The sequence below is a fragment of the Lissotriton vulgaris genome, chromosome 1_2 (genome assembly GCF_964263255.1).
Source record: "Lissotriton vulgaris chromosome 1_2, aLisVul1.2, whole genome shotgun sequence".
NCBI lineage: Eukaryota > Metazoa > Chordata > Amphibia > Caudata > Salamandridae > Lissotriton > Lissotriton vulgaris.
Genome location: NC_141686.1, coordinates 199,962,575 through 199,989,964, shown reverse-complemented (window position 1 = coordinate 199,989,964; position 27,390 = coordinate 199,962,575). Strand labels below are relative to the sequence as shown.

General features: G+C 52.9%; 1 long non-coding RNA gene and 1 pseudogene across 1 annotated transcript in view; both read left to right on the top strand.

Moving 5' to 3' along the window:
- The window catches only part of LOC147734921 (uncharacterized), a 71,856-nt gene that overhangs the window by 1,939 nt on the left and 42,527 nt on the right, over positions 1 to 27,390 (top strand). The gene's annotated exons all lie outside the window — the stretch shown is intronic.
- LOC147734922 (28S ribosomal RNA) lies at positions 13,022 to 14,316 on the top strand (annotated as a pseudogene).

Below are 27,390 nucleotides of genomic sequence, written 5' to 3'. Positions count from 1 at the left end.
AGAAAATTACCATCCCTTTGTTGATATTTTCAAAATTAAATACATCTTTAGCTGTATGATTAATAAAAACTATTTTTAAAAAGTTCTCAAACTCTCTGTGCTAAAACATTGGAAGGATGACTTGTGAAGAGTGTCACCAGGCATTCGCAATACAATGTATCGCACATTCACCCAGGAGGCCAGGCTTGGCTGAAGGGTATAAATAAAGTGCTGAGGATCACTCTTGGTTCTTTGGAGAGACCAGTACTAAGGGGCCGATTACAATGTTGTGCAGAAACGTTCTGCCCTACTCCTTCTTGGAATCGGATCTGACCTACCCGCAACCGGTGGTTCCGACTGTTTACGATGCGACCGAACACTCGGTCGAAGTCCCATTGACTTCTATAGAAGTCCATGATCCGACTGACAACACTGGCTCCTATGGGGAAATGGGATGTTTGCGGAAAACCCTTCACCCTGTTGCGGGCACCACATGGTGCCTACACTCAGTATATGGTTTTACAGGGGGGTCTCTTGGGTACCCCCTTCGCCTCCAACCGGAGGCTTAAGGATGAAGGTGAGACTGCTAAGGGCCCCCAAAGTCAGTTTCCAACAGCCTTTTCGTGTCAGACTGTCCTACTCGAAAAGGCTGTTTAAAAGTACAGACATTGTAATCGCACAGTCGGAAACTCTGTACATAGAGCTGTACAATGCGGCTCCGACCGACACGGATACTCAAAGAGTAGGTCAGATCCGATTCAAAATGGCCGAACGGTTTACCTTCTGACCGTGAACATCGTAATCAGTTGGGCGGATTGTAAACTGACCGAGTCGGTGGATGGGTTCCGACAAGGTCTAGGAGAATCCGACTGTCTGTCTGAGGCTTTCCGCACAACATTGTGATCGGCCCCTAAGTCTCTGTGTGCAGTGCTGTGAAGTGTGGTTGTGCTAGGCCCAGATAACACACACCGTGTGTTGACTTGAGCCCTTTACAATATACTTAAAAAGAGCTTACATATTAAAACATACATATTTAAAATCTTAGCATCAAGATGTACAAAACAGAGCATGTGTGTCTTGCAAAGCTGGCTTGAATGAACAGAGCGTACGTTTTCATAGTGCAAATTATGAGCAAATTACATGGGCCACAGTTATTAGAAGCTGCACTGTAAATCAATGGCGCTTCACACCATACAGTCAGATTGAAGTAGAAATGCCTGTTCTAGAGCATGGGACGGTATATGAAGCTAACCAGAGGCTGGACCACATGGGGCATGTTCAACCAGGCACTGACTTCGTGCAGAGAAAAAGGTGAGCAGCAGGTGCTTAATTTGCAAAAAACATAAGGACCAAGGCTCTCGTCAGGAGACCATTGCAGCTTGCACCATACATTGCCCCTTCCATGCTGCCAATTATAGTAACAACACAACTAGTAACCATCAAACTCTTACAAGTGTGACAATACAGACTATTCAGGCCCCCAATGCTATAAGAATGGCTTGGGTGGCAAGTAATAGTAATTTTTTATGTATATTGAATTCATAATAAACTGTTGTTGTGGTCATCTCTAAATTATCCAGGCAGTGCCACCTTGTGGCAGACTGTCATAAGCGCCCGTGCTGACAATTAAGTGCACCAAAAAACACCTGTTTAAATTAAACATGGAGGGAAGACGGGAAATGCCTGATAAGTGCATTAGTCCAGATGGGCTAAATTGTGCAGAGTACTCTCACACACCTGCATGAATTTCATACATCTTCTTGCCAGGATGAGATATTCACCAGAGAGGCAGGCAGGTGCGTTAATCAAGACAAGCCGCCTCCAGAAAATCTGTTTTAAGCTTCGCACAGTAGGCACAGGCACATTGAGAACCAACTTTGGACAGGAATGTCAAAAATGGATAGCCCCTACTATGCCTGGGGCTACCTTTATCAGTCAGTCAAGAACCCACAGGCAGCCATGCTATGGGCAACCCACACCTCCTTTGCTAATTTCAAAAGGATAATCACCAAAATGGTGCATCAGATTTCATGTCTAGCTGACAAAAAGGGCTTCACATTTGCATGCCTCAACCGTTTTAAGTAGCTGTATCAAATGGGGCCACATAGGGTAACAAACACATGCATGTCAACGTATTTTAAACAGCAGCTCATTCGATACAGGCTTGGGGGCGACTGAACCTGGATAGCCAACAGGTATATAAAAAAGAAAGCTCAAACAACCTATTCAGGCTCTGCTTCTCTTGCAGGGAAATGCTTGAGCATATTATGTTCATACCATTTGACCTCTTAATGGAGGGAAAGGGGATCAGAAAGGGTCCCCCTAGGGCTGACGCCAGTATGAAACATGATTGGAAGAAAATAAGTAAGGATCCAGACCTGCAGCAGAGAGCTGCGGCACTGAAACCCATTCTTACGGGTGTCACGGAGGCAGATAATAAAAACTTTAATCACTGGATTAAGGAAATCTGTGGTCCCCCTAAGGCCACAAACCCCAGTAAACTACACCATAACAAAAAATCAGCACCCTGGTTCTCGCTCTCCTTAAAAGAGAAACATATAGAGGTTAAAAGATTGGAGAGGAAATGGCGCCGCCTGTACAAGGAAGAGGATCTCAGCCACTATAAAGAATCTAGGAGGCAGTACCATGCACAGATTAAAACTGCCAAAAAGGAATATTACTTAAAAGCAATTGATTCTTCAAATAATAAACAGAAAGAGATTTTTAAAGTAGTTAACGATTTTATGAAACCAAGATTCCTCCTATCAGAGATCCCTCCCTCCCTCACTTTATGCAACTCGATTGCTGATTTTTTCGAGCAGAAAATATCTAACCTCACCAAAGATTTTTCTGAACAGCCCGCTGTTAAAGCAGTAGAGGACCTAGAAACTGCCCCGGGAGTAGCACAATTTTGTGATTTCCTGCCTATTAGTCCAGAAGACTCGCGTAAATTGATTCTGTCCACTAAATCTGGCTCTCCCTTCGACCCCTGCCCCCCTATGCTGTTACATGCCTTAGTAGATACAGTTAACCCCATCATAAATAACATCATAAACTCATCTCTGTCCTCTGCCGAGATTCCATCGGAATGGAAACTGGTGGCAGTAAAACCTTTGCAAAAAAAACCCTTGCCAGACCCCTCTACACTCGCCAACCTCCGCCCAATCTCCCTGCTCCCGCTGCTTTTTAAAATGACTGAAACTGTGGCGACCAAACAGTTGACTAAGTTCCTGGAGGATGAGGACATCCTGCACCCTAATCAATCTGGGTTTCGGGCCTCACACTCCACCGAATCTGCCCTTTTGTACACCGTGGAGACACTGAAGACCGCCATGGATCAAGGGAGGAAGGCCGTCCTTGTCTTACTTGATCTATCGGCGGCCTTCGATACGGTGTCCCACTCAATACTGATCAGTCGTCTGGTAGCAGCGGGGATAGCGGGCACCGTGTTGGACTGGTTGAAGAACTTCCTCGACCATCGTAGACAGGTTATGGTGTTGGGAGAACACTGCTCTGAGGAAAAAATCACGCAAACAGGGGTACCGCAGGGCTCCAGTTTGAGCCCGGTACTGTTCAACTTATATATGACCCCCTTGATTGAGCTGATTTCGTCTTTCAACATCAGTACCATATCATACGCTGACGATACTCAGCTCATTCTGGTACTAGACAGGGAAAATGGAAAGGCAGAGGAAAATCTAAAAGACTGCCTTACCACAACCTTCATTTGGATGCGTGAGAAACATCTAAAATGTAACACCGGGAAGACCAAAATTATACCCTTCGGCCCCCAAAACCCCTTTTCCCCTAGCCTATGGTGGCCATCGGATGTAGAGTCTCCTCCCGATACCATCGCCACGGCCAGGAACCTAGGGATCAGGTTTGATAGTGCCCTATCTTTTAAACAGCAGGCAGTGGCAGTGGCAGGGTCTTGTTTTAACATCATCAGAGGACTCAGAAAGTTTTTTGATTTTCTCCCTCTGACAGCCAGGAAGACGGTGACAGTAGCACTCGTAACTTCTCGTTTGGACTACTGCAACAGTTTATATGCAGGACTAAATCGATCTGTCCTGCATAGGTTGCAGGTTGTCCAAAATGCTGCTGCCCGCCTGGTTTTAAAATGGCCGAGGAGGTCATCTGCCTCGGCTGCTCTCAAGGCCCTACACTGGCTACCTATTCACAAACGTATACTGTTCAAGATCTTAGTGATTACCTTCAGAGCATATCACCAACAAGGACCCAAATACTTTCTCCCCTGGTTTAAACGGTATGCACCAACACGTTCCCTCAGATCAGCAAACATGAATCTGTTACGGATCCCCAAATTCAGACTCTCAACAAGAGGAGGGAAATCCCTCGCAACACTGGGTGCAAAGGCTTGGAATAAACTCCCACCCAATCTGCGCCTGATCTCTGCTGAGAGTAATTTCCGTAAGGCTCTGAAAACCTGGATTTTCAAACTGTCAGACACGGTCTGTATGACTCTGGTTTAGACACAGTTGTGTTTCAGTATAGATGAGATAGATGTGCGAACTGACTTTTCCGGCCTTCCATCTAGGCTACGGGCTATAAGCGCCAAGATGCTCCTTGGAGTGACAGCCGCGCTATATAAGTGCATACTTACATTACATTACATCTGCATTTGCCCTTCCTTGCTGATACTTGTGCATCAGAGAATAGTCTGAATTCTTCCAGAATTTCCTTGTACTGAGCCCAGCGAAAATAATAAGCAGATGAGAAGCTACCTCATAGCCATCTATGGCGTGCAACACCGCAAACCCCTCCCCTATCAGACAGCATTCACACTCACCCTATGGAACACAACACTTAATGCTCTCGGTTGGCGTGGTAGAATTACACAGGCCACACCTCTCTTTGACACTGCACAACTGGGTACACTGGGGACACACCCAGATTTCGATTAATTGGACCTTATTGGCCTCTCTAAGCTGGAGGACCTCTGAGCACATGGAAGGGTTGTCCCATTTGCTGAGCTCCAAAACGAATATCACCTAGTTCCCACTGAAACCTACCGCTATCTACAAATTTGGCATGCCCAGCAAAAGTCTCTGCCGAGGCGAGAGGAACTCCCTGAATCCTCACCACTAGAAGGTAGATTATTGACTGATTATATGCCTAACAAAGCAATCTCACCTATTACAAGTTGGGTAATAATTCCCTAGGTGCCCTGGTACATCTCCGTGAACATTGGGGGAGACCTCTCTGAATGAGTGGCATGGTGTGAACATGACCCTTTCAATTTTCACAGACTGAAAAACATGCATGCCATAACTGGAGTAATCACAATTTGTCTAGAGGCACATCCTATGCCTCACTGTGAGAAGTTGGCCTGATATGTAGTGTTTCCAATTCTGGAACCACTGGGTATCAGTCCAAACAAACCCCAAAGATGTCTGGTTGTAAGTCAACCTTGTTAGACAAGCTATCCTAGTGGTAGCAGGGACTAAGCAGCCTTAAAGGCTTAACTTAAGAGGTCGTGTTAAGCGAGCTGTTTTACCACATACAATCCTGTAATCAAATGAAAGGACACCACACAAGTATATATTATAAAAATATATGTATTTATTTCTAAATTACTCCCCAGTACTCTTTATGAGGAAAGGGGCACAAGCGTTAAATCAAAAGCACTGTTACACATATAAAGTTGCACGTTTATGGATGAGGGCGGGTGGCCACTCAGACCATATATCAAAAAAGTGGTATAAGTAACACTTTACGAACAATGGTTAGGCCTAGGGCCTAGAGATTCGCTGGGAGCAGTCAGGACAAGCAATGAAGAAGTCGGGAGTAGCCCACAGGAGACGGGTGCAGCACGGAAAGTGCGGCGCGCACCAATGCACTGTCAATGGAGCGTAAAAGTCAGTTAAAGTGAATAAAAAGATACTTCCGCTGAACCTAGGAACACAAAACTTTAGACACAGACCCTAGAGGTGTGTACCAGTGTAAAGACACCGGCGTTGCAAAGTTACCTCACCCACAGGCCGTGGGTGCACAGGGTCGAAGTGGCGTCGGGTTCTGTCACGCAGGTTCTGGGTGCTTGGAGCTGTTGCAGCTGCAGGCGCTGTGAAGCAGAAGTGTCCGGTGCGATCCAAGGGTGGATCGATGTAGAAAAGTACCTGAAAGCAGAGGGGACAGAGTCTGGGTCACTCAGCAGTGACCAGGGTGGAACCAGGACGGAACCAGGCAATGTCGGGCGCAGTCAGGCGGTTGTCGATAGGCTTCTCTCCGCTGTCACGTGGGCTCTGGGGCATCTGCGACGTCCAGGAGCAGGTCACGATCTGTCCCACGTAGGCTCTCGCCGTCAGCACCGTCGGCTTGAAGATTGTAGCAAACAGCACTTGGCAAAAGCAATCCACGCGGAACCGGGAGATTGCTTATCACTCGAACCAGGAGGGTCAGAGTAGGTGCTCCTTTTCACAGGAGCTGGTGCAGATCTGGAGCAACCAGAAAAGCAAGTCGGATTTCAAAGTTCGTCGGCACAGGGGCCACAAGCCAGCTGGCAAGTGACCGGGCCAACGCGTCGAGCGCACACAAGCAGAAGGGCCCCACGCAGCACTCAGCGAGTGTGGAGGGGTGAGCTTTGGTGCAAGTGGAGCTCGGGGCTGGGGCTTCTCAAACCCCGGTGTACAGCTTCGAGGGTCACTCGTGGGCCGCACGGTCAGCGTCTCGTGGCCTTTTCAAGATGGCGTGCCCCACGCTTCCGGTCGCCTCCACGGGTCTCAGCTCTGCAGGGACTGTGGATCGGGCAGGTAGAAGGCAGGCAAGCTTGATCTCGTCGATCTCTGTCGCTCGAGTTCCGGCGGGAACTGCAACAAAGCAAGGGTCGAGGGCTGGATGGTGCCTGTTTGCACAGGGTGGTCACTCCTTGACCACAAGGGAGATTCTTCAGTCTTCTCACGTCGTGTAGAAAGTCGAAGGGTCCAGATTTCGTTTCTTATGTTTCTTCAGGATGATCTGAGGTCCGTTGGGACTGCTCCCCCTCTTATTCGAATCTAGGGGGTTGGACATCCTGCTAGGTCCCCTCCTATGGGTGGGACCCAGGAAGGGGGTGGTTACACCCCTCTCCTTTGATCCTGGCCGCGCTGGGACAGGGGCTGGGAGGCCCCAGAACCGGTTTGGCCGGATCCTGCAAGGGGCAGCCTTGTGCTCCCCAGGCAGTGTCTGGTTTCATTGAAACCTCCCTACTCCAATCCACTATCTCCTGTCTGGGGTGGTTTGACACCGCCCTGTGACAGGAAACTCTTTGTCCAGGCCTCCTCTGCCGGGTTTCGGTCAGCAGCAGGAGGTCAGACCCGTGTCTGTGGCAGGGGCATCCATTTTGTGGATCTGAGGCTCATTTTAAATCAACCGCGTTTCAGTAAAGTAACATGTCTTCTCCCTCTAGAAGGGTGGAATGCTACCCCCGTCGCCAGAACTGGCGAGGGGGTAGTATTCCAGTTCGTATGACACCTTACACGACATGTTTTGATAAAGCCAAACCAAAGTTGCTATATAACCGCGAGGATTATAAGGCGCTTAAGAGTATATGGTATGGCATTATCCCGGATCAGCTTAGGGAGTTGTTCCCGACAGCTGCAGACAGGCTCAGCTCACGCCAGAGCACCATCTCACATAAAACCACGCACTCTGCCTCCAGGATTGATGAGGCCTTCCATAGGAGTGGCTTACAGGCTATATATGTGTCCAGATATAGGTTTAGATATAGGTATACTATATCTAAGCAAGGGGTGATTACACCCACTTGCCCCAGCTGAGTGATCAGCCAGTTGTGTCAATTTAAGAACCAGCCAGGGGTGGCAAAAGCTATGCTTCAGCCCCTGGTAGGCCTTGGTGGCACCTATGCCCTGAGCACCTATAGTGCATGGTACAGGGGCTGACAAGGAGTCCATTTCCAATTGTGGTATGTACCTATAGCACATGTATTATAAATTTAGAGAGAGAACAGCAGGCTGGGGGTCTGATTAGCAGGCCCACAGCCTCAGTAAGTCGAAAACCAGTGAAGCAAAAAGCAAAAATTGGGGTGACCATAGGATAGCAGACCCTACTCTCCTACACTCACTAAAGAACATGATTTTACAACCTGAAAATACAAATAGAATCCTAAAATACTTTACTATACCGTTACGGATCGGATCATAAGAAAGGGGCTAGTATATTTACTGCCTATGCATGCACTTTTATTTTGCATGCTTTATATGAATAAGAACAGCGCAAATAGCTGGAAAACTGGGGAGGTACGTCATGTCACCCTGGCGAAAGCTCCAGGCCTGTTGAGGCCTTTGAGAGTAGGGCTGAAACATGTTGGACAATGTAGGGTCATAAGACCATAGTATCCTAAACACTCCTTAATATTTAGTTTTATCTTCCCAGACCACCCAGTGAATAAAGGGATACCTCTGAGTGAGCAAGGTATTTTTAATCTATAGTTACGCCCCCTAGTAGATTTCTTTTAAGAGCTCCCTGGAACACGGTTGAGCCCACCCTGACCTTTAGGAGTCAGGGTGAACCCGATGACGAAGCATGACAATACTGGTGTGCATGAGGGTTATTTAAAGGAATCTAGTTAGGGCGAGCACTCCATCCTCACGCCATGCTGTTGAGACACTGGGTGGGATGCCTGTAAGTTTTTGTGGATTTAGTTTGTGAGGACGTAACCCACCCTTCCTCTTCCCAAATGGCGAAAAGGACTTCTCCACCCACTAGGACTGGCTAATGGTTCCCCACCATTCCCAGCGCCTAGTTTATAAAAAATGCCACACTGCCAAAAGGTATCCATCAACGCGGAGGTGCCCCATTGCATGCCCGGAATGTGCAGGATTGTGCTACAGTTTTCATTTGTGCCCATTGGAATTGTTCCTTTACCTCTGAAACACAAGGAATACAATGTAAGTTTCCGCACAATTAGGGGTTAACCCTTATCTTCTACCTCTGTATATCAACCCACCTCGGTATCCAAGATTTCCTGACATGGGGTATAATTCATGCAATTTTAGTGGGACACTCGAAGATGGCCCCAGTTGGGGTATATGTTTTTTATGGTTTACGTTAGAGTGGGTAGCGCATCAATTTTGTATGAGTTTTTAGCCCCCCACTCTCCATACCTAACTGAGTGTTAGACTGGTAAAGTAATTTTACAATTGTAAATGTGTGGAAAACGAGAGCATGTCCTAAGGGTCTGTGTGCCTGGGACAGAGGTCCATCGTGCCTGGGCAGACTCCCCGATCTCCCCGGCCTGGCTGGGTTGAGAAGCGGGGACCGGCCCCAGGGCCTGGGTTTCGGTCAGTGCCTGGGGTTTGGGAGCCCCTGTCCTGCGGCTTGCCAAGTGTCCATCTGCCCGGGACAAGAGTCCCTGGTGCAGAGCCCCTTAGACCTGCAAGGCTCCATGGGTCCCGGGCAGTCCTCCCCGGGCATCTGGGCCCCAGGAGTGCCGGTGTGCCTCCCCATGCCTGAGGCCCAGCGTGGGGTCTCTGAGACCCCCACCCCCCTACCGAGCCCACACCATGGCAAAGTGCCCGGGACAGGCTCCATGGGTCCCGGGCAGTCCTCGCCTGGGTGTCCGGGCCCGAGAGCTCCAGTTGTCGTCCTGTGCCTGAGGCCCAGCCGGGGTCCCCGAGCCCCCGGGAAGCGGATACTCTGAGCCATGCATGGGCAGGCGGGAGCCCTACCGGGAATGCTTGGGGTGGGCAGATGGGAGCCCTTTCAGGCCTGGCCATCTGGTTGCACCTCATCCCTCTGCCATCTGGTCGCACGCAATGCTTTCCAACGGGGCAAACAGATGACTGGGCTGCCCTGGAAGTCCAGATGGGGGCTCATATGCCTCGCCGATCCCAGCCAGGGCTCCAGGAGGTTGGACACGTCCGGGCCTAGGGTCCCCTCCGTCACTTGAGGCGCACAGATTCCCAGAAAGACGGGTAGCTTTCCTCCGGATTACTAAGGGCAGGGTATGCCGGAACACCCTTCCCGGGCTGGCCGTTCTTTGCCGGTGACAAGATGGTCTATGCCCGGACAACACCTCCCCTCCGTCCGGGAGCTTCCTCCTCCAGCCCACGGTGTGGCAAAGTGCCCGGGAGGGGCTCCATGGGTCCCCGAGCCCCCGGGAAGCGGATCGCCTGAGCTCTGTGTTTGCAGGCAGGAGCCCTACCGCGAAGGCTCGGGGTGGACAGATGGGAGCCCTTTCGGTCCCAGCCATCTGGTCGCATGCAATGCTTTCCAATGGAACGACCAGGTGGCCGGGCTGCACTGGAAGTCCTGATGGGGGCTCATTCACCTCCTCGATCCCAGCCAGGGCTCCAGAAGGTCAGACACGTATGGGCCTAGGGTCCCCTCCGTCACTTGGTGTGCACAAGTTCCCAGGAAAAGGGGTAGCTTTCCTCTGGATTACTATGGGCAGGGTATGCCGGAACACCCCTCCCAGGGCTGGCCGTTCTTTGCCGGGGACCAGATGGTCTATGCCCAGACAATACCTCCCCTCAGTCCAGGGGCTCTCTCTTCCCGCCCACGGCATGGCAAAGTGCCCGGGATGGGCTCCATTGGTCCCGGGCAGTCCTCCCCTGGGTGTCCGGGCCAGAGAGCTCCGGTGGTCCTCCCTGTGCCTGAGGCCCAGCTGGGGTCCCTGAGCCCCCATTGTAGCGGATCCCCTGAGCCCTGCGTGGGCAGGCGGGAGCCCTACCGCTAAGGCTCGGGGGGGGGGGGGCAGATGGGAGTCCTTTCGGTCCCGACTGTCTGGTCGCACCTTTCCCCTTGGCCATCTGGTTGCACGCAATACTTTCCAGTGGGGCGACTAGATGGCCGGGCTGCCCTGGAAGTCCTGATGAGGGCTAATTTGCCTCCTAGATCCCAGCCAGGGCTCCAGGAGGTCAGGCGCATCAGGGCCTAGGGTATGCTGAGTCTCTCCGTGCGCATGGGTTCCCAGAAAGAGGGGTAGCCTTCCTCTGGATTACTAGGGACAAGGTACTCTGGGACCCCTCTCGGCCTAGCGGTCCTCAGCCGGCAGCTGGATGGGCCAGGCGGCCGCTCCAGCCCTGGGTACGTCCCTGGGCCTGCTGCGTGCCAGGCTGCCCTAGATGGGGTCCGACAGGCCCGGGGAGCCTCCTCTTGCTAGGCTGGGTCCAGGGGACCCGGAGAGGGTGGCCTCCCCATCCCAGGCTCCGTCATCAGTCCTGCTGCATGACAGGATGCCTGAACGAGGTCCCATGGGCCCGGGGAGGCTTCCCCTTCGCCTCTGGGCCTGGGAGCTCTGGCTGGGTGCAGGGGCCCGCCTGACCCCCGGGCGGGTGCCCCAGCCCTGGGCCCTGTCCCTCTGCCACTCTGCCAATGGCCTGGGACGGGGTTCTGTTGTGCCTGGGGAGCCTCCCCTTGCTTTGCTGGGTTTAGGAGCTACGGCCGGGGCCCCTGAGGGCCCTGGGGAGGAGGGCCTCCCCACCCTGGGCTCTGTCCTCGGTCCTGCCGCATGGCAGGGTGCCCGGGATGGTGTCCTGTGGGCCCGGAGAGGCTTCCCCTGCACCTCCGGGCCTGGGAGCCCTGGCTGGTTCCAGGGGTCCGCCGGGCCCCAGGTCGGGTGCTTTGGCCCTGGGCCCTGTCCCCCAGCCTGCCGTACTGCCAAAGGCCCAGGACGGGGTTCCATTGTGCCCGGGCGCCTACCCTTGCTTGGCTGGGTTCAGGAGCTCCTGCCGGGGCCCTCAGGGCGGCCTCCCCATCCCGGGCTCCGTCCTTGGTCCTGCCGCATGGCAGGGTGCCCGGGATGGGGTCCTGTGGGTCGGAGGAGGCTTCCCCTGCACCTCCGAGCCTGGAAGCCCCGGCTGGGTCCAGGGGCCTTGCCGGGCCCCGGGTCGGTTGCTCCGGCCCTGGGCCCCATCCCCCAGCCTGCCGCACTGCCAACGGCCAAGAACAGGGTTCTGTTGTGCCCGGGGAGCCTCCTCTTGCTTGGCTGAGTTCAGGAGCTCCAGCCGGGGCCCCTCAGGCCCCCAGGGAGGGCGGCCTCCTCACCCCGGGCTCAGTCTTTGGTCCTGCCACATCACAGGGGGCCCAGGATGGGGTCTGGAGGGCCCGGGAAGGCGTCCCTTGCGCCTCTGGGCCTGGGAGCCCCGGCTGGGTCAAGGGGCCCCATCGGGCACCGGGTTGGGTGCTCTGGCCCTGGGCCCTGTCCCCCGGCCTGCTGCTCCACCAAGGGGCCAGGACAGGGGTCCGTTGGTCCCGTGCAGGCCTCCCCTGCTTGTCAAGGTGTCCGCAGGACCCGGGTCGGAGGGCCCGTCGGGTACCCCTCGCAGCCTCCATGGCTGGGGCCCAGCTGGGGCCCTGGGCCTCCGGTCCCCCATGCCCCGGTGCCCGCTCACTCTTTCTTTGGGGCACAGAGTGACCATGGCTTCCCTTTCGTGCCCAGCCATCTGGTCGCACCTTTCCCCTCGGCCATCTGGTCGCACCCAATGCTTTCCTATGGGGTGACCAGATGGGCCGGGTTTCCCTGGAAGTCCCGATGAGGGCTCATTTACCTCCCCGATCCCAGCGAGGGCTCCAGGAGGTGAGGTACTTTCGCGCCTTGGGTCCCCTCTGTCACCTCATGTGCACGGATTACAAGAAAGGGGGTAATTTTCCTCAGCATTACTAGGGAGAAGGTCAGTCAGGTCTGGCGATTCTGTAACAGGGGAATGCAGAACCGGGGCATGCCCGCTGGGGCCCCCAGGGGTCAGGGTACGCACCTGCCTCTCAGCCCCTTGCCGATGGTTTTTTTTCTCTGAGTTTGGTCAGGCAGACCTCCGTGAGGTCCGTCAATGCTGAGACGGGGAAGGTAGCACCGGGGCCCCCAGGGGCCCTGGTATGCACCTGCCTCTCAGCCCCTTCCCCCAAGCTCCCATTCTTGGCTGCCCCTCGGATGGGGCCCCCTGCTCCTGGCGCGACTGTCGACTGGGGCGGACTGTTCTCAGTGCACCCTGATCACGTCGCGCCACCGGGTGGGGAGGCCCACACCGGACGCCAAGTGTCTGTGGCGATGTCGGTTACCCACCCGACCCGTCTTAAAACACAGACCAAGGAGTCTAACACGTGCGCGAGTCCGAGGGCCGAGCAAAACCCTGATGTGCAATGAAGGAGAGGGCCGGCGCACGCGGGCTGAGGTGGGATCCTGCCGCGCTTCCAGCGGTGGGCGCACCACTGGCCTGTCTCGCCCGCTTCGTTGGGGAGTTGGAGCATGAGCGTGCGTGATACGTCCCGAAAGATGGTGAACACTGCCTGGGCAGGGCGAAGCTGGAAGAAACTTTGGTGGAGGTCCGTAGCGGTCCTGACGTGCAAATCGGTCGTCGGACTTGGGGTGAAAGACTAATCGAACCATCTAGAAGCTGGTTCCCTCCGAAGTTTCCCTCAGGATAGCTGGCGCTCTGAGCCCCCAGTTTATCTGGTAAAGCGAATGATTAGAGGTCTTGGGGCCGAAACGATCTCAACCTATTCTCAAACTTTAAATGGGTAAAAAGCCAGGCTCGCTGGACGTGGAGCCGGGCATGGAATGCGAGTGAGCCACTTTTGGTACCCAGAATTGGCGCTGTGGGATGAACTGAAAGCCGGGTTAAGGCGCCTGATGCCGACGCTTATCAGACCCCAGAAAAGGTGTTGGTTAATATAGACAACATGACGGTGGCCATGGAAGTCTGAATCCGCTAAGGAGTGTGTAACAACTCACCTGCCGAATCAACTAGCCCTGAAAATGGATGGCACTGCAGCATCGGGCCCGTACCCGGCCGTCGCCGGTGCTGAGAGCCGTGGGGGCTAAGCCGCAACGAGTAGGAGGGCTGCTGCGGTGCGCATGGAAGCCCGGGCGAGGGCCCGGGTGGAGCCTCCGCAGTTGCAGATCTTGGTGATAGTAGCAAATATTCAAATTAGAACTTTGAAGGCCAAAGTGGAGAAGGGTTCCATGTGAACAGCAGTTGAACATGGGTCAGTCGGTCCTAAGAGATGGGCGAGCACCGTTCGGAAGGGACGGGCGATGGCCTCTGTTGCCCTCGGCTGATTGAACAGGAGTCGGGCTCAGATCCCTGAACCCAGAGTGGTGGAGACGGGCGCCCTCGCGGTGTCCACTGCGGTAACGCAAATTATCCCGGAGAAGCCGGCGGGAGCTCCAGGGAAGAGTTATATTTTCTTTGTGAAGGGCAGGCCGCCCTGGATTGGGTTCGCCCCGAGGGAGGGGCCCTAGCCTTGGAAAGCGTTGCAGTTCCGGCGACGTCCGGTGAGCTCCCACTGGCCCTTGAAAATCCAGGGGAGATGGTGTAAATCTCGCGCCAGGCCATACTCATATCCGCAGCAAGTCTCCAAGGTGAACAACCTCTGGCATGTTGGAACAATGTAGGTAAGGGAAATCGGCAAGTCAGATCCGTAACTTCGGGATAAGTATTGGCTCTAAGGGCTGGGGCCTGAAGCGGGGCTGGGCACGTACCTCGGCTGGACGAGGCGCCTCCCTCCGTGGCGGCGGCAACTCTGAGCGCGAGCCGGGCCCTTCCTGTGGATCACCCCAGCTGCGGTGGTCGCCTCTCCCAGTGCCCCCTCCCCGAGGGTGCAGGGCTGGCGTTCTGCCTCGGCCGGTGCCTAGCAACTGACTTAGAACTGGTGCGGACCAGGGGAATCCGACTGTTTAATTAAAACAAAGCATTGCGAAGGCCCGAGGCGGGTGTTAACGCGATGTGATTTCTGCCCAGTGCTCTGAATGTCAAAGTGAAGAAATTCAATGACGCGCGGGTAAACGGCGGCAGTAACTATCATCAGAAATCATTAACCTCCTCACCGAATTTGACAAACCAGCACCTGCTTCAAATAATGCAACAAGCAACAATGATTTAGATAACGATATAGGCCTTAGTTCACCCTCCGTAGCAGAAAAAGACACAACAGTAGACATCAGCAAATCCATCGAGTTTGTGGCCTCCTCAGTCAAGAATGACATTGGCACAACAAACTTTGAAAATCTTCCCGATGTGTACGAGGTCAGCAAAGATGTAATAACAAAGAAAAGTGACTACACCAAAAAAGTAACTTATTGGAAATACCCAAACGAAAAGTATAAATGTGACTTGTGTGGAGACATATTGGGAACTTTTAAAGAACTGAGAAAACATGTCTCCAACAAGCACAAAGGCTTCTATCTTAAAACGTACTGCTCAAAATGTGACAAAGAAGCCGAATACCACAATATTGCATGTCATTATGCCAAATGTAAAGGAAGACCTCAAAATGGAGAGCTGCCATTCCTGTGCAGCTTCTGTTACCTCAGATTTGGAACAAAGATTGGTGTTTCTCACCATGCTCGGCATGTGCATCCAAGAGCGCAAAATGAGGCTAGACTAGCAGCTCAAGCAAACAGCAAACCGTCAAAATTATGGTCACAGGAAGAAATACAGCTATTAGCAGAATTGGAAAAAGTATATGAAAACAAGAGGAATATTAATGCGCTGATAGTTTCACATTTTGTCAATAAAAACAGAAAACAAATTGCAGAAAAAGAAGAGATAGAAGAGCTAGGAGCAGAAAATCAGCAAAATATGTACTGCAAGCCTTAAATGTTTCTGAAAATGACTCTTGCGATGAACCAGAGGTTACAGAGAAAGTAACAACAGAAAAGCACAGAGACTTTATCAATCGCAAACGTGCGTAAATAATCAAGAACTTTGATGAACTGCAAGATAGAATCACAGAAATCGAGAAGTACACCCAAAACGTAGAGTAACACTATGCTGCTATGGATCTGATGGATGAGATAGTGACTTATATATCAGAAAACACAACTGATATAAGTCCTGCACCAGCAAGTGTACCAACAAATGAACCAGCAAGAGAACTCAATAATGAGCCTATGAACTCTGCTCAAGATAAGCACCAGAATGCCTCAGTAGGGAACAAGATAACAAAAAAAGACAAGAGATACAGAAGGCTTAATCGGACGCACAAGAAAAATTATGCAAAAGCAAAGGGCAGCTATAAAGAATACCAGGCAATGTTTAAAAAAGATAAAAATAAAATTGCCAGGATTGTCACTGATGGGACAGAAGATGCCACTTGCCACATCAGTGCTGATGAAATTTTTCAATACTACAAATGTAAAATTGAGAAAGAAAACAAGAAAAACCCTAAATTCATGCCAATTGATCGGATACCGGAGGATTACGAAATTAGAAATTTATGTAAAGAAATAACACTGCTCGAAATGGGTGCCTGGGGACGCCCTCCTCCACCACAGCCAGGGGTGGGTCCCTCTGCCGGCCGGAGGGACGCGGAGGAGATAACGAGGGCCTGCGGGAGGCTGCCTCCACCACTTGCCCTCGGGCACGGGGGCCTCCCCCTCCCGTCCCTGCCCCACCGAGGTGCGGGAATGGGGGCCACCATTCCTTGCGGGCTGGCAGGGTGACCAGATGGCCTGGGCCAGCCAGGCCTCCCCTTCCCGCTGCTCCTAGGCAAGTCAAGCAGAGAGGCGAGCAGCAGTAGCCCTGTTGAAGGAGCCGCATGAGCAGTTGACTCGGAGCGCCTGGCCACCCTTGCTGGAGTGCAAGAGGGACTGGGTACGGCACCCCTCACAGGCCATCCGGCGCTGGGTCGTCCCGGGTCATCTGGTTGGCTGCCTGCGTGACCAGATGGCCCTGCAGGCCGGGCGACCAGATGGCTCTGCGGGCTGGTGCCAGGCTAATCCCAACGTTTGTCCTTCCCCAAAGTTCTGTAAGCCCCCACTACGTCGGGGCTTAATAGTCGAGACGTGGCCTGGGCTTAAGCCTCCTTGGTTACGGCCAAGGGTCCCGGTGCTGGGGACCGTGGGAGGCCTGGGAAGACTCTCCCCGGCCTGGTTAGGGTTCAAAAGCTGAGACCGGGCCCAGGGCTTGAGCTCCGTCCGGCAGACCCTGGGGTGCGGGTGCCCCCCATCTTCCAAGGCAGCCGAGGGTCCGGGCACTGTTGACTGGGGTCCACCGGGGCCCAGGGAGGCACTCCCCAGCCTGGCTAGGATTCTGAAGCTGGGTCCGGGCCTGCGGCTCGAACTCCATCCGGCAGGCCCCGGGGTCTGGGAGCCCCCATCCTGCAAGCCATCAGAGGGTCTGGGCGCTGGTTACGGGGGTCCATCAGGGCACGGGGAGGTTCTCCCCAGCCTGGCTTGGGTTCTGAAGCTGGGTCTGGGCCTGGGGCTTGAGCTCCATCCGGCAGGCCCCGGGGTGTGAGTAGACCCCATCCTGCAAGCCATCAAAGGGTCCGGATGCTGGTTTACGGGGGTCCATCAGGGCCTGGGGAGGCTCTCCCCAGCCTGGCTAGGGTTCTACAGCTGGGTCCGGGCCTTGGGCTTGAGCTCCATCCGGCAGGTCCCGGGGTGTGGGTAGCCCCCTTTCTGCAAGCCATCAGAGGGTCCGGACGCGGGTTACGGGGGTCCATCAGGGCCTGGGGAGGCTCTCCCCAGCCTGGCTAGGGTTCTGAAGCTGGGTCCGGGCCTAGGGCTTGAGCTCCAACTGGCAGGCCCCGGGGTGTGGGATCCCCGCATCCTGCAAGTCAGCCGATGGTCCGGGGGTCCCATCGGGGCCCGGAGAGGCTCTCCCCAGCCTGGCTAGGGTTTGGAAGCTGGGACCAGGCCAGGGGCCCTTGCTCTGTCCCAGGGTCCCAGGCTGCTGGAGCCCCCCATCCTGGAATCCAGCCGAGGATCCGGGCGCTGGTGATGGGGTCGCCCGGGGAGGCCCCCCCTGGCTGGCTAGGGTTCGGAAGCTGGGACCGGGCCCGGGGATTGTGCTGCGTCCCAGGGTGAAGGGAGCCTCCGGTCCTGGAAGGCAGCCGAGGGTCCGGGCGCTGGTGACGGGGGTCCACCAGGGCTCAGGGAGGCTCTCCCCGACCTGGCTAGGGTTTGGAAGCTGGGCGCAGACCCCATGCTCCGTCCGGAGGGCCCCAGGGTGCGGGAGTAACCCGTACTGCAAGCCAGCAGAGGGTTCGGGCGCTGGGGAAGGGTGTCCACAGAGGCTCGGAGAGGGTCTCCCGGCCTGGCTAGGGTTCGGAAACTGGGCCCGGGACCAGGGCTCGTGCTCCATCTAGCTGGCCCCAGGGTGAGGAAGCCCCCCATCCGGCAAGCCAGCTGAGGGTCCGGGCACTGGGGACGGGGGAAGGGGGTCCACCGGGCCCTGGGGAGGCCCTCCCTGGCCTGGCTGCTTTCAGAAGCAGGGAACGGGCTGAGGAGCAGGGGTGGCTGTTTTTTTACGCTACTATGGGGGAGCAGAGTTTTCTTCCCACCTCTAGACAGTACTCATCACAACTGCGGATCATTAGAATGCATTGCAATTACAGCCCCTAAAGGCCTCACAGATGAAATCACAGGACTACGCGCATGCACAGCAAGACACCCTATCAGGAATGTCTGACATCATAATCCCACTTTGCTTATGACATCACCTTACACAGGCACTTTACATTACACATGTGACCTTCAGTCCCTCTAAAAGAAATAACATTAGTAAATGCACGACGGGTACAATTACGCCTCTTCATCTCCAGAGGATGCCCTTCTCCAGACATGCCCAACTCAGCCTTTCACTCCTTGATTCACTTCTCAACCCTCTTCCAGCTGTAGAACGAAAGTTCCACCACAAGGGGAGTTAAAAGGCTGGCTGACCGCTTGAGGGGTTATTCTTTTCAAGTCCCCATGTGACTTAGGGAGGGACTTCTCTTCATTGCGCTGGGAGACTGCGCTTCTCCAGCAGCTCCTCCTGCACCTTTGCACCAGTGTGTTGGTGACCCCGTTCTCCTGGGGCCACCACAAGCAGAGAAAACCGCTGGTTGCCCTTGCAGGCAGGTCCTGGCCTGCAATGCATTATGGGAAGTACCGCATCGTTGATAAGTGGGTCTCCCGCTGTGCTGCGGGGGCATGTTTCACGGAGAGCGTGACAGCTCTCCCTGACTTTCCTTCTTTGGGGGCAGACCCCGGGACCAGACCCACCCCAGGGGCACATTCAAGAACAGCAGCGCGCTTCGTCGTCGGTCTTCTTGGAGGTCAAAGGTCGTCTGCCTTCTGGGGGGCCTATCTCAGCCCCCAGGGTACCGATCTGCGCCATTTTTGCCTGCTCTTGCTCCTGGTGACGCTCCCCAGCCACTCTCCTTCGCCCTCTGGGTCTCTGAGAGGGGGGTTTCAGCAGGGGGCTGTCTTCACTGGCTCCCTGCGCCAGCCTTTTGCCTGGCTCTCCTCTTGGGCCTCTCTTCTCCATGCGCAGAGGCCCCTGCTTCTGCGCACTGGTCCTGGACTCTTCTTCTGACGCGGTTCAGGATCCTGGGGGCAGTCAGGGGGTTCCTCCTTCCAACTGCCCATGGTGCCAGGCTCCAGCACCTTCTGCTTCAGCAGACCCCACCTCAGAGAGAGCTTCTCTTCCTGTGCAAGCACTTTTTAAAAGTTGAGTAGGGGGCTGACAGGAAGTCTCTGTTTGTCCTATCAAACAGCGACACATCACTTCACTACCCCTGCTCCCTCCTTCCTGCCCAGCCTCTGGGCTTGTTCAAAACGGTGTCGTCCAGGGTCTCTTGCCACATGGTCTCTGAAAAAGCCCCTTCCCACCTCGCTGCCTTCCCTCCTTGGGGCAGCCTGGTGCCTTGCACCCAGTATTAGCTCCTGATGGATGATGCCGTAGCCACACCCCTCTTCTCTTCTTGGAAAGGTCTTAGCTTGTGAAAGAAAGGTTATCAATCCATCCTGCTGAGGTCAGCCCTCAGCCAGGCCTTGGTTCTGACTCAGAGAAATGTGACATTTCTGGATGACCAAAAAACAGTACAAATATGACTTTGGACTCTGCAGAATACTCCTTCTCACATCCTTTACTGTGGACTTTAGTGTGTGTCTGGAATCTGTAGGCCTTAGGAAAGTGGAGAAGTGTGGCTCACTGGTTGGAGCAGGCAGACCCTGAGTGGAGAAGTGTGGCTCACTGGTTAGAGCAGGCAGACCCTGAAGCAGAGGTCAGACCCGGGACCAGGGTTCAATTCCCGACACGGCAGGGTTCTGAGCTCAAATGTCCATGGACTCGATAATTCTCGCTTCGGTGCCTGACCTAATCATGGGTTCACACTCTGCAACTCTGGGCATTAACCCCATGGCTGCTAAGGCAATTCCCCTCCTGTGCTGGGAATCGCTGTATTCCTTTATTTCATGACGAGCTGGGCTCGTCATCAGTGTTTGAGGAGGCTACACCATGACGAGCCCAGCTCGTCATGAGTGTGGAAGGGGTTAAGCTTGCTTAATCTCCACAACGGCCCCCTGCGGCGGGATGCCTGGCTTTCACCTTGGGGATGCCCTGTAGGGGCTATCTCACAGGGAAAAGCCAGGATGGGTTCCCAAGGCAAGCGTGGAGATACCCCTTCGGGGGTCGATTCTGGCGCTATATAAGAAACATAATAATAATAATAATAATAATGAAGTAAAACTAGCACATGTGCTCCCTATCCCCATAAGAGAATAATGGAATACACACTGTAAAGCACACTGACTTTCCCTGGCATGTTTCTTCCCACGGTATAAAGCCTATTCCATGTCACCACCCCATTCCGTATATGTCCTGCCACACCAGTCTATCTGCACCTGCTCCTTTGGTGCACACGCTAGGAATCTCCCCTGCGCAGCCCCTACACGTGTGCACACGCATGTACACATGTGTCTGCATGTAACCAGCCCGGTGTCCCTTACTCCAGCTGCTGCGCAGTGGCCTGGTCAAGCCAGGGGGACACCAGTAAAATCCCAATGCAGTCAATTCAATTTCAATTCAAAGAATCAATGGGCCCGATTCACAGAACTAACTTAAGACAAAATCCTAAACTTACTACTTTTGGTATTCACAGAAGTTAGGATTTTGTCTTAAGACAGACTTAAGACAGACTTAAGACAGAATCCTAACTTTAAGTCTGTCTTAAGTCTGTCTTAAGTCTGTTTTAAGACAAAATCCTAACTTCTGTGAATACCAAAAGTAGTAAGTTTAGGATTTTGTCTTAAGTTAGTTCTGTGAATCGGGCCCTTTATTCGGTGATTAAAAAACACCATAAAAGCACACACATATTTACACAATAAAAAACCATTAAACATTTCCAAGATCCTTTGTACAGAATATTAACTAAGCATAAAATTCAACCATTAAAACAATGTATGACACTAAAAAGGGATACATTTACAACATTTCATTATTCTCCCCTGGAAAGCCTTAAGCGGATCGCTACCTTAATAAAATTCATGATACTACACAATGTTAAGGGGTCCGAAGCTTTCTGTAGAAATACTAGTGCCTCCCTAGCATGAACCAATTTGGATTTTTTAAGAGGTTTACAAGAAATCTGCGCCTGGGCATTGAATAAAAGGGGCAGAGTAGGACAAAGTGAAGGGAGTCCTGCGGAGACCTGTTGTCGCAGCCGCAGGACCCCTTCTGTTCAATTGTTGAAGCAAATCCTGCTGGTGATGCCAACATAAATGGGAGTAGGTTCAGTCTGAAACGGCACATCAAGAACCTATCCTGTGCGTTATACATGAGGTACAAGTATGGCTCCATACCCTCCACGCTCTTCACTAGGTTATGGGCCCTCACTGTCTTTTTACGCCCTTCAGCCTCAGCTCTGCATAGGTTTTTCCGCTCTAGAAAAATTTTCCCTACTTGCAACTTATTCTGGGCTACAATTGTTGCAGGGTTAGTAAAGAGGTTCCCAAAGCCTAGTTCCTCTAGGGTATTCTTCACATAATGGAGCCAGGGAATGCGCATACATTTGTCCCTCTCTAGACAATCCGATAAGATTTCTCTACTAAGTGATGCATCAGGGTTGACCCAGATTTTTAACCAGGCTACAATGGGCCTCAGTTTTACCAGGTCTTCTATATATGGCCTCCCTAACTCCCTATGGCAATCAAACCAGCAGTACTTTGGGGAACCCTCAGGATTGATTTCAAATATTTGTTTTCTTCCCGTTGGATTCTTGTGGTATTGACAAAGCCCCATACTTCTGCCCCATAAATTACTTTGGAGCAGGATACAGAGCTATACAAGTTCATCACCTGTTCCGGGGACCATCTTCCTAGCCTCCTGCCATAGCTAGCTATTGCCCCGTTAGATGCGATCATTTTACCACAACGCTCCTCCACCAAGGAATCAAACTGTAAGGCGCCATCAAATGTTACCCCAAGATAGGGAAACGTTTTAACCTCTTCTACAATGTGACTCCCTATTGTATAAGTGAATTTGGAGGTACATTTTTTCCCCGCCAGGAGCACATAGGATTTACCCAAATTAACAAAGAGGTCCAGTGCACCCATGAACTTGACGAATCCATCAATCAAGATTTGTAAGCTCCTGGGTGTGCGTGCAATCAGCACCGCGTCATCTGCGTAAAGCAGGACAGGAATATGACGCGACCCGACCCTTGAGCAATCTGCCTTTAGACCTAACAGAAACTGCTCCAAATTATTAATATAAAGGGAGAACAAAAAAGGGGCAAGAATGCATCCTTGTCGGACTCCACTCATACAGGGAAAGGAGTTAGTCAGTCCCCCCTCCCTATTGAAGCGGACCTTAGCCGTGGTGTCGCTGTGCAATTCCCTCAATATATTAATAATTAGACCACTCTCTATCCCCATACTAAACATCATGCCCCACAATTTCTCCCTATTGACGTGATCAAATGCCGCTGCCAAATCCATGAAACCCATGTAAATGGGTTCATCACTAGCCATGGTATATTTGGCAGTCAGCATGTAAAGGTTGAGGCATTGGTCACTAGTGGACCTCCCTGTCCTAAATCCATATTGAGTGTCTGAGAAGATGTTATTTTCTTCGGTCCACTCGGACAGTCTGTTAAGAACTGCCCTTCCCAAATGTTTTGCTGACACATCAATCAGGGAAATCGGGCGGTAGCACTTGGGGTCGTCCCTGTTACCCTTCTTAAAAATCGGCACAATTACCGCTTTGGACCAGGACGAAGGCAGGCCACAGGTAATAGCAGTGTTAATGGCCCTTGTCATTAGAGGGGCCCAAAGTTTAATGCTACTCAAAAACAGATCTGGGGGAATTCCATAGGGCCCCGGGGCTTTATTTTTAGTCAGGCCCTCTATCCCTGCAGTGATCTCCTTGATGGTGAATTCAACCGGTGGAGCCTGAGTTGGGATAGCCGATAACTCAACAGTAGTGCCAGGCTCATGGTTATACAGGCTCCTGTAGTGGATAACCCACTGTTCTGGGAGGATATTAGCTCCTATCTCCGGGGTGTCTTTTTCCTGGAAAGTTGGGTTATTAATGATTTTCCAGAAACCCGCTAGATCCTTTCTTTCCCCTGCTTCTCTTAAATCTGCCCACGCTTCTGCCTGCAAGACAAGTTTCCTCCTCTTAATCTCTTTTTTATAATTTTCTCTGCACACCTTAACTTTATGGGGGACCCTTGGTTTAGATTTAAGGCAGCTTTTCAGCTCCCTCAGAGCTTTGGAGCAGTCTTTATCGAACCATCGAGGATTCCCGTGGTTCTTTAAGGGTGCACTAGTCTTTAGTAGACCGTCGATCAGATTAGCAATCTGATCGAATGCCTCCAGAAGCCTCAATCCGTGAACTTCTGTATCTAAACAGTCATTGATAGCAAGTTTGCCGGCATCCACCAGGTCCTTATAAAACTTTTCCCCATCAATTTTGGACCACTTTAATCGCCTGCCTTGATCTGTTGCCCTCTCAGTGATTGTACGTTGGGCTCTATTTCTTGAGCCCACCCTGTACAACAACTCCAAGACAAGAGGGTTATGGTCACTGAAACCGCTCCATTCGATCCCTGCACTAGTTATCTTATTTATCAGAGATCTTGAGACCAGGATATAGTCTATAAAGGATGAGCATCCTCTACCCTTGAATGTGGGTGGGAGTGAACCATCCTCCTGCGTCCCCATCATATTAATAGTATGCTCAAGGTCATACTTGAGCCGGAGCGTACTGAAAGCTAGCCCTGTCGATGTATGGGAAAAGTGCGGCCCCTTCTCCATGGGACATTGGGACCAGTCTGTGTTTATTTGAACCAATGCCGGGCACAGGTGGCAATTAAAGTCCCCCATAACCAACAGCGCATATGGCTGCCCCTTTTTTTGGCCCATTGTTTCCTGACCCAACCTGTGATCCAATTCAGCGGCAAGAGGGGTGTGGGTTCCCGCTGTCTCATTGTTATAGATATTAAAGGCTACAAATCTAAGCCCCTTCCCAGAGAACCTAACTGCCTGAATCCTATGGGAGTTCCAGTCTAAGCAAGAGCAACTGCCCGGAAGGCCCAAGTCTATATAAATAGATAATCCACCCATGGCTCTCCCTGATCTTGATTTTTGGGCGGGTACAAAAAAACATTTATACCCTTGCAAGTGGAAGTTATTCTCCGATGCCCAAGTCTCCTGCAGACAGATTACATGGAATTTCCTAATATAGTCAAGCCACTCCTTATTATTAAATTTCCCAGCCAAACCAGCTATATTCCATGAGATAATTCTCAGTGCCTCACCCCCCTGCTCCACAACCCCCTGGTGCCCCCTGTGTGACTCGCACCCTGACTTTTCCGTGTCCGGCCCATGTCCCCCTCCTATACATCCAGTATCTACGGCCCTAGGTGCATCCAGTGCAGGCATCATGCCACAACTCGATGGCATTTGCTTTGCCGCAGGACTGTGCTCCTCCGAATCTTCTTTCAAGACCCCTTTACCCCCTTCTCCCCGAGCACCATTATCCATTTGTCAATCTACCCCCTGTAGGCCATCCAGACAATGAAACCGGTTAAATGTGTGAAGGGGAGGCTCTGGGCGGCTGAATACTGGCCTGGGGTTAAATTCGTGACGATCGCCCCTCCGACCAACCCTTTCCCAGTTGTCATAGGTTCGAAGCGTGTGTACCGGGGCAGGGATAGGGGGAAAGAAGAAAGACACAGGAAGGGTTTGAATGGTTGACACCTGCGATCTATTCTTCCCCTGGCATATGTGAGAGACAGTTCCAGCATCCCTGAAGCTCACCAATATGCAATCCCCTATAATGGATTTGCGTGTTCTCCTCACCCATGGAACCCTTCTGACCATTATAATTTCGTTATTTAAATGTACTGGTAAGGGTCTATTCAAGTTTAGCCACTTAATTACCCTACTTTTTAGGGCACAAAAAACCTCAGCTTCACCCATCTCTAGCGGGGGAACGCCCGCCATGACTACAGTAAAGTCATTTGCCTCTGGTGGTAAGTTAGGTCTTCGTGGCCTGGGGGGGAGCTTCATTAGTGGCGTTAGTGTGACACTGTCTGTAGGCTGTGCTGGAGGAACAGAATCTACAGGAGGGGTAGGCCCGATGGGGTTAGATGACTTCGTTGGAGCAGGGTTATTCCTCTGGGGTTGTGGTGGGGCAGCCACAGTCGCAACCTGCATCGGGGCTAGGCTCATAGTGCTTTTTGGAGGGTGTTTGGGGGCTGTTGGGGTGGAGATGAGCTCAGGGGGCCTTCCTTGAGAGTTGACCGGGATTTTCATGCTACTTAGTGTAGCCTCCAGGATGGTTAATCTAATTTCCACCTTTTTGATGCTTTCACTAATTGGTAACAATAGTGACCTGAGCAGAAATTCCAAATTACCTAACGGGGCAACGGAAAGGGGAACATTAGCAATGTTATTTGCTATATATTTAATCAAAACGGGGGCCAGACCGTCCTGTGCAGCAGGTTGAGGATGTGAATCATCCACTGTTGTCACAGTCGGTATGGGGGGTTTAGATGACTTCCCAAACTCGGAATGAGGGGTTTTAGATTTATTTTTCCCTTGGGCACACCTCGTCTTCCTGCGTTTGTTTGGAGGTGGCCCAAATACTCCTTGTACTGCTGCAGGCTTAGGTTTAGCTTTCCTAGATTTCGGGGCTGGGGGAGGTTGAGAGATTAGATCAATAGTCACCCTGCTTGGACTTATGTTGCTCACTGGGGTTGAGCTCGTGGGTGACGCTAGGGGGGTTTTTGTGCGATCCCTCAGCAGGATTGGGAAATCATCAATTGGGGTCAACTCTTCACTAGGCGTGGTGGGATATTCTCCAAGAGGTCTGTTTTTCAGGTTGTCTATAGAGCGTCTCCGCTCAGCCCTGAGCCGGTTTAAAGTGCTCTCCTTGTCCCCATCCCCCACAGCCCGAGGAAAGTAATTCTCTAAGGTCTTATTTTTAACTCCTCCCTGCTTCATGGGGGTGCTTTCCCTTGCCGGGGGCGGCATGCCGTCTAGGGTTTATAAAGACTATGGAGCACTATATCAGTTGATTAGACTAGAAGCCAGGAGACAAAACCAAAAGAGTAGGCCCAGCCCAGCCTACTCCGGCCTAGGACGGCCTAAGACGGTCCCGCCCTTGTCCCGGGCTTCTCCCGCGCAGCGGAGTCCCAGTACAGTAATAAGAGAGAGAGGGGTGGGGTGGGGGGCGGGGCAGTCAGGGAGAGCGACCCAGGTGTTGTGGGTTGACCTCACGCAGGGACTCCTGGAAGTTTGAGTCCCTGCGGGTCCGCTCGCAGCCCTGTACTTGCCTGCCAAAGTTCAAAGTCCGGTGTCCAGCAACAGAGCCCCTCTATCCTCAGGGCGCCTCTCTCCACACAGCGAAGCGGGACCCGCGGAGCGGGTCCGGCGAGGAGCTGCGGCAGAAGAGAAACTCCACAGGTGCAGGGAACAGCCCACGGCGAAAACCAGGCGAACAAGGAATCCCACGACGATCAGGAAGGACGCTGCTTTCAAGTGCTAGGGCGGGGGGCGGGGCAGTCAGGGAGAGCGACCCAGGTGTTGTGGGTTGACCTCACGCAGGGACTCCTGGAAGTTTGAGTCCCTGCGGGTCCGCTCGCAGCCCTGTACTTGCCTGCCAAAGTTCAAAGTCCGGTGTCCAGCAACAGAGCCCCTCTATCCTCAGGGCGCCTCTCTCCACACCGCGGAGCGGGACCCGCGGAGCGGGTCCGGCGAGGAGCTGCGGCAGAAGAGAAACTCCACAGGTGCAGGGAACAGCCCATGGCGAAAACCAGGCGAACAAGGAATCCCACGACGATCAGGAAGGACGCTGCTTTCAAGTGCTAGGGTGGGGGGCGGGGCAGTCAGGGAGAGCGACCCAGGTGTTGTGGGTTGACCTCACGCAGGGACTCCTGGAAGTTTGAGTCCCTGCGGGTCCGCTCGCAGCCCTGTACTTGCCTGCCAAAGTTCAAAGTCCGGTGTCCAGCAAAAGAGCCCCTCTATCCTCAGGGCGCCTCTCTCCACACCGCGAAGCGGGACCCGCGGAGCGGGTCCGGCGAGGAGCTGCGGCAGAAGAGAAACTCCACAGGTGCAGGGAACAGCCCACGGCGAAAACCAGGCGAACAAGGAATCCCCCTTCGGGGGTCGATTCTGGCGCTATATAAGAAACATAATAATAATAATAATGAAGTAAAACTAGCACATGTGCTCCC